Raw genomic sequence first — 11,676 nt, 5'->3', positions numbered from 1 at the left:
TTTTTTTTGAGACGGAGTCTCACTCTGTCACCCAGGCTGGAGTACAGTGGCTGGATCTCAGCTCACTGCAAGCTCCGCCTCCCGGGTTCACACCATTCTCCTGCCTCAGCCTCCCGAGCAGCTGGAACTACAGGCGCCCGCCACCTCGCCCGGCTAGTTTTTTGTATGTTTTAGTAGAGACGGGGTTTCACCGGGTTAGTCAGGATGGTCTCGATCTCCTGACCTCGTGATCCGCCCGTCTCGGCCTCCCAAAGTGCTGGGATTACAGGCTTGAGCCACCGCGCCCCGCCAACTTGCTGCTGGTTTTCTCTGTTTCGCAAATGGCAACCAAGTTGCTCAGGCCAAAAACTGATGATAATCCCTGAGTCATTTCTTTTTAGCACTTAGAAGTAGCAAACCCATGCATGCTACTTTTAAAATAATTATCTAATCCAACCACTCCTAGTCTAAAAATCTTAATCCAAGCCACTGGCATCTCTTGCTGAAATACTGCAATAGTGTCCTAACTGATCTTGCTGCTTCCATTCTTGACTTCTGTTATGGGCTGTTATGTGTCTCTCCCAAATTCACTTGTCTAAGTCGCAACCTCTAGCACCTCAGAATGTAACCATATCCAGAGATTAGGTCATTAAAGAGATTATTAAGTTAAAATGAGGCCATTGGGGTAGGACCTTAATCACATGTGACTGGTGTAATTATAAGAGGGGGATACCAGGGATGCATGCACACAGAGACAAATATGTGAAGAGGTAGCAACCAAGAGGGTGGCGATCTGCAAGCCAAGGAAAGAGGCCTGGAACAGACTTCTCCCTTAGGCCCTCAGATGAAACCAGCCGGACCAGCATCTTGATCTTGGACTCCCAGCCTCCAGAACTGTGACAAAATTAATTTCTGTTTATTTTATTTTATTTTTTTTAGAGAGGGTCTCACCGTCACCCAGGCTGGAGTGCAGTGGTGTGATCTTAGCTCACTGCAACCTTCACCTCCCAGGTACAATCAATTCTCCCATCTCAGACTCCAGAGTATCTGGAACTATGAGGGTGCACCACCACACCCAGCTAATTTTTGTATTTTTTGGTAGAGACAGGGTTTCACCATGTTGGCCAGGCTGGTCTTGAACTCCTGACCTCAAGTAATTTGCCTGCCTTGGCCTCCCGAAATGCTGGGATTATAGGCATGAGGCACTGCGCCTGGATAAATTTCTGTTCTTTAATCCACCCAGTCGGTGGCATTTTGTTATGGCAGCCCTAGCAAACAATTATACTGCCTTCTTCCTATAGCAGTATGGATATTTCATGTGTTGTTTTGTTTTGTTTCTGAGACAGAATCTTGCTGTGTTGCAACGGCACAATCACGGCTTACTGCAGCCTTGACCTCCTAGGCTCAAGCGATCCTCCTAACTCAGCCTCTTGAGTAGCTGAGACCACAGGTGTGTGCCACCACACCCAGCTAATTTTTGGATTATTTTCCAGAGATGGGGGTCTCACTATGTTGCCCAGGCTGCTCTTGAACTCCTGGCCTGAAGCAATCCTACTGCTTCAGCCTTCCAAAATTCTGAGATTACAGGTGTGAGCCACCATGCCTGGCCCACTACGGATATTTTAATTATGGCAAACCAGATTATATCATTATTCATGCTTAAAAACCTCCAGTGACTTCCATGTGGTTGAAATAAAACCGAACTTCTTTACCAAAGTTGATAAAATCCTACAAGATTTGGTTTTGGTCTTCCTTTTCATTATGCACTGATCACACTGGCTTTCATTTTATTTCACAAACACACCTAACTCATCCATCCTTCAAGCTTTTTCCCTTACTGCTCCCACTGTCTGGAAATCTCGTTCTGCAAATGTTTGTGGGGCTGGCCTCTCCTTGCCATATAAACGCAAATGTCACCTCGGAAAATCCTTGCCTAATGGCCTTAGCTAATGTAGTATCCCCCATGACTTTATTCAATTATACTGTTTTTCTTTACAGCATTAATTAGTAGAGAAAATTATCTTTGTCATTCATTTACCTGATTTTTATCTGTCTCTGCTCACTGGAATGTAAGTTTATTGAGAAAAGGACCCTACAAGTATTGTGCCCCAGCACCTAGAACGTTGCATGGCACATAATATATATGAAATAATGATGTAATCAATCAAGGAATTAAAGATGGATGGATGCATAAATGTATAATTCTGCCTGGTTGAAATGATGGCCAGGTTTCTTGTTTTGTTTTGTTTTGTTTTTTTTTGAGACAGGGTCTCACTCTGTCACCCAGGCTAAACATTTTTTAAATGTTTCTTAAAAAACCTAACCATTTCTGGCCGGGTGCTGTGATTCATGCCTGTAATCCCAGCACTTTGGGAGGCTGAGGCGGGTGGATCACAAAGTCAGGAGATCGAGACCATCCTGATTAAAACGGTGAAACCCCATCTCTACTAAAAATACAAAAAAATTAGCCAGGCATGGTGATGGGCACCTGTAGTCCCAACTGCTTGGGAGGCTGAGGCAGGAGAATGGTGTGAACCCAGGGGGTGGAACTTGCAGTGAGCTGAGATAGCGCCACTGCACTCCAGCCTGGGGACAGAGCAAGACTCTGTCTCAAAAAAAAAAAAAAAAAAAAATTTCTGCTAGGTGCAAACATGGCTCACTGGAGCCTCGAACTCCAGGCTCAAGCAGTCCTCTTACCTCAGCCTCCCAAGTAGCTGGAACTATAGGCATGCACCACCCCTGGCTAACTTTTGTATTTTTTGTAGAGATAGAGTCACCATCTTGCCCAGGCTGCTCTCCAACTCCTGAGCGCAGGTGGTCCGCCCATTTCGGCCTCCCAAAGTGCTGGGATTACAGGCATGAGCCACTGTCCCTAGCAGAAATGGCTAGGTTTTTAAAAAACATTAATTCGGCAAACATCAGATTTCTGTGTGACTGCTAACAATTTATGAGGAGATCCAGGAAGTCCGATAGAGAGGTCCACAGGGACAGCATGGAATTGAGGTCTCCTGCCAACAGTAACGTGAGTGGGTTTGGTAGCAGGATCCCCCAGCCACCGTCAAGCCTTCAGATGGCTGTAGCCCAGGCCAATACCTTGACTGAAATCTCATGAGAAACCCTGAAAAAGAACTATTCAGCTAAGCCACTCCCAAATCTGACCCAAAGAATCCATGCACAGCAATAGATAGCTAATACATTCCCAAATCTGGAAACAGGTGTCATCTTTGGTAACTTCCTGCTACCTCAATTCCAATATCAAAGACATTTAAATAGCTCCAACATTTTTCATTTCTCCCTGTCTTTCCCACCACTCTTCTAGTCCAAATAACTGTGGTTTTTTTCCTTTTTTTTTTTTTTTTTTTTTGAGTCAGGGTCTAACTTCGTCACCCAGGCTAGAGTACAGTGGTATGATCTCGGTTCACTGCAGCCTCGACCTCCTGGGCTCAGGTAATCCCCCCACCTTAGCCTCCCAAGTAGCTGGGACTACAGGCATGCACCACAATGCCCCACTAATTTTTTCTATTTTTTTAAGAGACAGGATCTCATCGTGTCGCCCAGGCTGGTCTGGAGCTCCAGGGCTCAAGCAATCCTCCCACCTTAGCCCAAAGTGCTGGGATTACAGGCATGAGCCACCGTGCCTGGCCCAAACTACTGTCACTTCTTACTTAGGCAGGTGCAATAGCCTCTTAACTGATCAGCCTGCATCCATTCTGGCCTCTTGTTAATCCATTCTCCATTCACAAAAGGCTAAGATGTTATTTTTCCAACATGAAAACCTCACAAACTCTTCCCTTGCCCTAAATAATTGCAGTGAATTCAGGTAAGTGCCACATTAGCAATAATCCCACAGAGTACAACTACACAGAAAAGGAGCAATGAACTTAGGAAGAGTAGGAACCAGGTCTTCTACTTTTTAAAATTAGTAAGTGTTAAATTGATGATACATAAACATGGCACAAAATCCACATGACATTAAAGGTACAACAACATTAAAGGACACATTTCTGTGTCCCCACTTCTCCAGTTCTCTCCAGAGGGAACACTTAGGCATGTATCTTTTTGGAGGTATTTTATGTATATTTGTTTATTGACAATTATGAAAAATACTTGAAGTAATAAACTGCCCTTTTCTCTAAAATCTTGACCTTCAGCCTACTTTCAAAGCCATCGCCTATAATCCTTTTTCAGATCATAACGACTCTGCTTTCAAAACCAGGTAAGGGCAATGCAGACATAATTTATCCTTTTTCCTTATTGCTAACAGGAGTTATAATGATAACATCAGACGTACTGTCATAAAGTAAATTGCCCTTTTCTTTAAAATCTTAGTATTCAGCCTATTTTCAAAGTCATCACCTATAATCCTTTTTCAGATCATAACCACTCTGCTTTCAAAACCAGGTAAGGGCAATGCAGACACAATTTATCCTTTTTCTAACAGGAGTTACAATGATAACATCAGACCCACTATCTTTCCATTTGGGCTGCCATAACAAAATGCTGTAGATTGGGTGGCTTATAAACAACAGACATTTGGTCGGGTGCAGTGGCTCACGCCTGTAATCCCAGCACTTTGGGAGGCCGAGGCGGGCGGATCAGGAGATCAAGACCATCCTGGCTGACACAGTGAAACCCCGTCTCTACTAAACATACAAACAAATAGCCAGGCATGGTGGCGGGCGCCTGTAGTCCCAGCTACTCGGGAGGCTGAGGCAGGACAATGGCGTGAACCTGAGAGGAGGAGCTTGCAGTGAGCTGAGATCGTGCCACTGCACTCCAGCCTGGGCGACAGAGTGAGACTCTGTCTCAAAAAAAAAAAAAAAAAAGTTATTTTTTATAGGAGGCTAAGTCCAAGATCAAGTTACTGGCAGATCTGGTGTCTGGTGAAGGCCCCTCTGTGGATCACAGATGGTTGTCCTCTTGCTGTGTCCTCACATGACCAAAGGAGTGAGGGAGCTCTCTGGGAACTCTTTTGTAAAGGCACTAATCCCATTCAGAAGGCCTCCACCCTGATGACGTAACACCTCCCAAAGCCCCATACTACAAAAACCATCATATTGGGGATTAGGTTTCAACATATGAAGTTTGGGGGATGCAAACATTTTTTCTATAGCACCTACACATTTTTGTTTAATCTCTAACCCTCTAAATTTTTAATCTGTTACTTCAGTGATTGTTGGGAATATATGCTGTTCTCATCCTTCCTAGCTATCTATGTGTAAAGTACATTGTCCCATACCAGTATGTCATTTGCTGTGTGTTTTTCTCCTAAAGTTTATTGGTGTTTGTTGATTTTTTTTTTCAGGAGATTGACTCTTTCAGGAGCCAGGTTCATGGTTTTTAGTAAGGCTTCTGTTGAACATTAATTATATTCCTTTTATTGTATGTAATTAGTCTGGGGTTTTTTTCTTTTTCTTTTTTTTTTTTTATTTTTGAGACAGAGTCTTGCTCTGCTGCCCAGGCTGGAGCGCAATAGCGTGATCTCGGCTCACTGCAACATCTGCCTCCCGGGTTCAAGTGATTCTCCTGCCTTAGCCTCCCGAGGAGCTGGGACTACAGGCACCCGCCACCATGCCGGGCTAATTTTTTTGCATTTTTTTAGTAGAGATGGGTTTCCACTGTGTTAGCCGGGATGGTCTCGATCTTCTGACTTCATGATCCACTTGCTTCGGTCTCCCAAAGTGCTGGGATTACAGGCGTGCGCCACCGCACCCAGCCCAGTTACTTAGTTTTTTAAAACCTAAATCCAAGCCATCATATTTAATCCCTATTAAATGTCTTGTTGTTTGTTTCAACACATTTCTCAAGCCTGAATATATCTTTTTTTTTTTTTTTTGAGACGGAGTTCTTGCTCTGTCGCCCAGGCTTGGGGTGCAGTGGTGCGATCTGGCTCACTGGCGCACTGCAAGCTCTGCCTCCCGGGTTCACACCATTCTCCGCCTCAGCCTCCCCGAGTAGCCCGGGACTACAAGGGTACCCGCCCCACGCCCGGATAATTTTTTGTATTTTAGTAGAGATGGGTTTCACCGTGTTAGCCAGGATGGTCTCGATTTCCTGACCTCGTTGATCCACCGCCTCGGCTCCCAAAGTGTTGGGATTACAGGTGTGAGCCACCGCGCCTGGCCAAGCCTGAATATATCTTTAAGAATCTTTGGGCTGGGCACGGTGGCTCACACCTGTAATCCCAGCACGTTGGGAGGCCCAGGCGGGTGGATCACCTGCAATCAGGAATTCGAGACCAGTGTGACCAACATGGAGAAACCCCGCCTCTACTAAAAATACAAAATTAGCTGGATGTGGTGGCAGACGCCTGTAATCCCAGCTACTCAGGAAGCTAAGGCAAGAGAATCGCTTGAACCCGGCAGGCGGAGGTTGTAGTGAGCTGAGATTGCGCCATTGCACTGCAGTCTGGGCAACAGGAGCGGGACTCTGTCTCAAAAAAAAAAAAAAAAAGTATTTGATTCTTCCTTTAGTAGGGCTGTTCATGTTAAAAAAAAATCTTAGATTCCATGGTTACTTATACATTGAATTAATTTGCCATTAATGTATTGAGTGCCCGTATTTGCACATTACTATAGTTTCCTAAAATTTCCCCTATCCTTAACACAACTAGAAATTGAAAAAGAAGCCCAGCAATTCCACCTCCTTCCCTACACCAAGGTTCTAGGCAATCAAAATACATGGAGGGGAGGAGAGAAAAGGGAAGGAGACCAGAAAGTCAAGGGGTTAACCTTAATGGGAAGAGTAATGTCTGGGACCATCTTCCCAGGCTAGAGTGCAATGGCCAGATCTTGGTTCACTGCAGCCTTGAACTCCTGAATTCAAGCCATCCTCCAACCTCAGCCTCCAGAGTAATTAAGACTACAAATGCATGACACCATGCCTGGCTAATTTTTATATTTTTCTAGAGACAGGGTTTCTCCATGTCACCCGGGCTGGTCTCCACTCCTGAGCTCAAGCAATCCACCTTCCTCGGCATCCCTAAGTCCTGGGATTACAGGTGTGAGCCACTACGTCCAGCCTCTGGTGCCATCTTATGGACCCTGCATGTACGTGTGAAATTGTGTGTGTGCACGTGTGTATGCTTATCTCAATAACAGTGTTTTTGTACGGCTAATGGACTAGATTTAAAGTTTTCCAGATGTTGGAGACAGAAATGAGTTACCATAAAGCTAAAGAAGCTTAAATTTCCTTTCCCAAGGCCCTATGCCAGGCACTACCATTTTTTTTTTTTTCTTTTTTTTTTTTTTGAGACAGAGTCTCGCTCTGTTGCCCAGGCTGGAGTGCAGTGGCCCCATCTCGGCTCACTGCAAGCTCCGCCTCCCGGGTTCACGCCAGTCTCCTGCCTCAGCCTCCTGAGTAGCTGGGACTACAGGCTCCCACCACCACACCCAGCTAATTTTTTGTATTTTTAGTAGAGACGAGGTTTCACCATTCACAGGATGGTCTCGATCTCCTGACCTTGTGATCCGCCTGCCTCGGCCTCCCAAAGTGCTGGGATTACAGGCATGAGCCACCGCGTCTGGCCAGCACTAGCATTTTTTATTTGCATTTTTATTTATTTTATTTATTTTTTAAGTGGATTCCCTCAATTCCAAGGTCTATCCCTTGGAGATGTTACATTTTCTTGTAAACCTTTAGATTATATCTAGAGGAGAAAGAATAAATGAGAGGCAGAGTATGAGAGCAATATTAGTTCATACTGGCTGGGGAAAATCCTGCATCGGTGAAAACATTCTGAGCGGCCAGGTATGTTGGCCCATTCCTATAATCCCAGCACTTTAGGAGGCCGAGGCGGGCAGATCACTTGAGGTCAGGTGTTAGAGACCAGCCTGGGCTACATGCTTAAACCTCATCTCTATTAAAAATACAAAAAATTAGCTTGGCCTAGTGGCAGGTGCCTGTGTCCCAGCTACTCAGGAGGCTGAAGTGGGAGGATCCTTTGAGCCCAGGACTTTGAAGCTCCAGTAAGTTATGATCACACCACTGCACTGCAGCCTAGACAACACAGCAAGACTCTGTCTCAAAAACAAAAAAAAAATTTTGAGCCAAGTAGATTTGGGATGGAAGGACCTTGAAAGTGCATAGGTTTCTGGATTAGGTAATTTACAAATATATAACAGATTGGACACAATGAAAACATTAAATTAGAGAGCTCTTCATACTAATGTTACAGCTAGCTCTTCCCCTTAATAGATAGGCAGCATTGTTCAACTTTGATTTTAATAATTGGAGTATTATTGTGGCTGGAACTAACATTGTCACCTCAGTTGTTTCTTCTTAATTTTTTTTTTTTTTTTTTTTTGAGACAGAGTCTCACTCTGTTGCCCAGGCTGGAGTGCAGTTGTGCGATCTCAGCTCACTGCAACCTCCGCCCCCCAGATTCAAATGATTCTCCTGCCTCAGCCTCCCGAGTAGCCAGGATTACAGGCGCCTGCCACTGTGCCCGGCTAATTTTTGCATTTTCAGTAGAGACAAGGTTTCACCATCTTGGCCAGGCTGGTCTTGAACTCCTGACCTCGTGATCCACCCACCTCGGTCTCTCAAAGTGCTGGGATTATAGGTGTAAGCCGCCATGCCCGGCCTTTAAATTTATTTTATTTATTGTTTATTATTTTTTTGAGACAGAGTCTGGCTCTGTTGCTCAGGCTGGGGTGCAGTGGCACAATCTCAGCTCACTGTAATCTCTGCCCCCCAGGTTCCAGTGATTCTCATGCCTCAGCCTCCCAAGTAGCTGGAATTACAGGCATGTGCTACCATGCCTGGCTAATTTTGTATTTTTAGTGGAGATGGGATTTCGCTATGTTGGCCAGGCTTGGTCTCGAACGCCTGGCCTCAAGTGATCCACCTGCCTTGGCTTTCCAAAGTGGTGGGATTGCAGGCGTGAGTCACAGCGCCCAGCCTGTTTCTTATTTTATTTTGTTTTTATTTTTATCAATTTTTTTTTTTTTTTTTTTTTTTTTTTTTTTTTTTTTGAGATGGAGTCTCACTCTGTCACCCAGGCTAGAATGGCACAATCTCAGCTCACTGTAACATCTACCTCCTGGGTTCAAGCGATTCTCTTGCCTCGGCCTTTCAAGTAGCTGGGGTTATAGACGTGTGCTACCATGCTTGGCTAATTTTTGTATTTTTGGTAGAGACGGGGTTTTGCCTTATTGGCCAGGCTGGTCTCGAACTCTCGACTTCAGGTGATTGGCCCGCCTTGCAATGGCTCACACCTGTAATCCCAGCACTTTGGGAGACTATTTCTTATTTTATCAGTCAAGTGCAGACACTAAATAACTTAGGTTATATCACGGATATCATGTTTTACATGCTCTGTTAGTTCTACTCCCTCTAATTAGAAACCATTCCCCTTTCGTGCAGTAGAATTAGAGCAGGGAGCCGAGCACAAGCTGTACTATACTACACATGTCAATAGCAACTGCTGTAGTTCTGGGTGAAACACATCTAATTATGCTTTTGATACCAGAGTAGAATTGAATGATGCAAAAGATTAGTTTGGAACTGAAGAGTTACAGGAGTTGATTGAGAAGAAACGAGTGCTTGTGTGTGTGGTGACTGAGCTGTAAGAGGACCTAGCATCCCACTTGTAACTCTTCAGTTTGAAACTAATCTTAGTCTCAGGGGTTCTACAGCAGGAATTAGTAGGCATGAATCTATGTGTTGATGCTTCCGTCACTTAAGTCTTCATTGTAGCTTCCGGTTAAACAGGAATAATAATGGATCCTAAAAATCAAAGCAGCTGTTTTGATGTGAGTTAATCTGGTGATATTAAAACAGATTCCTGTGTATGGCTAGATGTTGGTACTAATGAGGTCAAAGTGTGATCTCCAGATTTTCTCCAATGGTAGACCAGTTGTCTCCATGCTGAAAGCAACTGGTTCTGTAGCTTTGAGCTGTCCTGCAATTGTAAGCCACTGTTGCCAGCGACATCAAGTGAATGTCTGTCAATGGCTTAATACCTCTCACCTTTAAGATTTTTAGTTCAGCTAAGTTAATTGCCCAACTGGCTATGAGACTCTTCCAGATAGAAGGCTGAAACCTCATGATCTGAATAAGGTTCCTGTATTCCCGCAACCCGGAAGGCCTCTCCTCTAATTCCCTCTCCCTCTTCTCACTAGAGGCACTCTCCATTCCCGATTGTTCCAAGGCTCAAGTGGTCAGAAATGACTGTGAAGAAGGGAGAAAAACTCAGGTGGCAAAGGACATGGACAAAAACCCATGGTGACATGGAAAGAAAACCCTGTGATATATAGAGGAAGAGCACAAGAGAGGAGTTGGGGAGAATGGAACTCCTCTGTGTCCTGATTGTGGTGATGGCCACGTGTGGCCGTAAATGGGTTGAAATGGACAGAAGGTACACCCCTCTCCCCAGTCAATTTTTACTGTAGGGTCATTTGTTTTTTATTGAGATGGACTCTGTCGCCCAGGCTGGAGTGCAGTGGTGCTGTCTTGACTCACTACAACCTCCGCCTCCCAGGTTCAAGCAATTCTCCTGTTTCAGCCTCCTCAGTACCTGGGATTATAGGTGCGCACCACCATGCCCAGCTAATTTTTGTATTTTTAGTAGAGACGAGGTTTCACCATGTTGGCCAGGATGGTCTCGAACTCCTGACCTCAAGTGGACGGCCTGCCTCGGCCTCCCAAAGTGCTAGAATTACAGGCATGAGCCACCACGCCTGGCCTGCGTCATTTAAAAATAAAATAAAACAGAAAACAGAAAATAAAGTATAAGACAGTGCAATAGGGGCCATGCCTCCCATCTTTTCTAATAAGGGAAATGTGATGAGGATGTAGGCTTCAAGTGAGTAACTTGTTACGTGTAGTGCAGGTTACAAAAGGCCCAGCAAATTTATCCTTTTTTATTTCTAGTGGAGTGTTTGGTGCATACTCTGATCTGAGAGTTCATATTGTGAATGTTTTTTTCTTTGTTTTCTTTTCTGATAGCAAACGATGTTTTTTTGGAAGCAAGATGTTGCTAACCTTTTTTTAGGTTGGTGTTATACCAGAATATTTTATTTTATAGAATGTTTTATTAAATATTAAATGACTGTACAAGACCAGGCACAGCAGCTCATGCCTGTAATTCCAGCACTTTGGGAGGCTGAGACAGGAGGAGTACTTGAGACCAGGAGTTTCAGACCAACCTGGGCAACACAGCAAGACCCTGTCTCTAGAAAAAAATAATGAAAACAAAAACCCCACTGTACAATTCTTTGTATATTGGTTTTATTTACTTGCCCACAGAGATCTAGTCAAGTAAACCATAAAGTTAATAAAAGTCCATTTTTAAATTTTTTTATTTTGGCTTAACACGTATTTTATTTATTGGAAAAGGCATTGACACTTAGCTAAGATTCTTAACCTTGCCATCCATACCTAAGTATGCTATTTCATTTTTTTATTTTATTTTAGGTGGAGACTTGCTCTGTCGCCCAGGCTGCAACCTCTGCCTCTCAGGTTCAAGCGATTCTCATGTCTCAGCCTCCCAAGCAGCTGGGATCACAGGTATGCACACCACACACAGCTAATGTTGTTGTTGTTTTGTTTTTTTTTTGTATTTTTAGTAGATGGGCTTTCACCATGTTGGCTAAGCTAGTCTTGAATTTGTGACCTCAGGTGATCCGCCTGCCTCAGCCTCACTAAGCCTAAGTATGCTATTTTAGAAATCTGGTTGTATAATCTTGGGTAGTT

General features: G+C 44.2%; 1 long non-coding RNA gene across 2 annotated transcripts in view; it reads left to right on the top strand.

The window, feature by feature from the left end:
• The window catches only part of LOC108512884 (uncharacterized), a 31,613-nt gene extending 20,181 nt beyond the window's left edge, over window positions 1-11,432 (top strand). The window contains exons 4-5 of one of the 2 annotated variants that reach the window (XR_001880734.1): window positions 10,104-10,339; window positions 11,398-11,432. This is a non-coding gene — a long non-coding RNA (uncharacterized LOC108512884). Of the gene's footprint in view, window positions 1-4,130; window positions 4,196-10,103; window positions 10,340-11,397 lie in introns of those variants that run through there. The other variant, XR_001880735.1, reaches the window with a different exon arrangement.
• The last annotated feature ends 244 nt before the right edge of the window (window positions 11,433-11,676 follow it).

Source organism: Rhinopithecus bieti, unplaced genomic scaffold (assembly GCF_001698545.2).
Source record: "Rhinopithecus bieti isolate Rb0 unplaced genomic scaffold, ASM169854v2 scaffold_30965, whole genome shotgun sequence".
Classification (NCBI taxonomy): Eukaryota; Metazoa; Chordata; class Mammalia; order Primates; family Cercopithecidae; genus Rhinopithecus; species Rhinopithecus bieti.
This window is presented reverse-complemented; position numbering and strand designations above follow the sequence as displayed.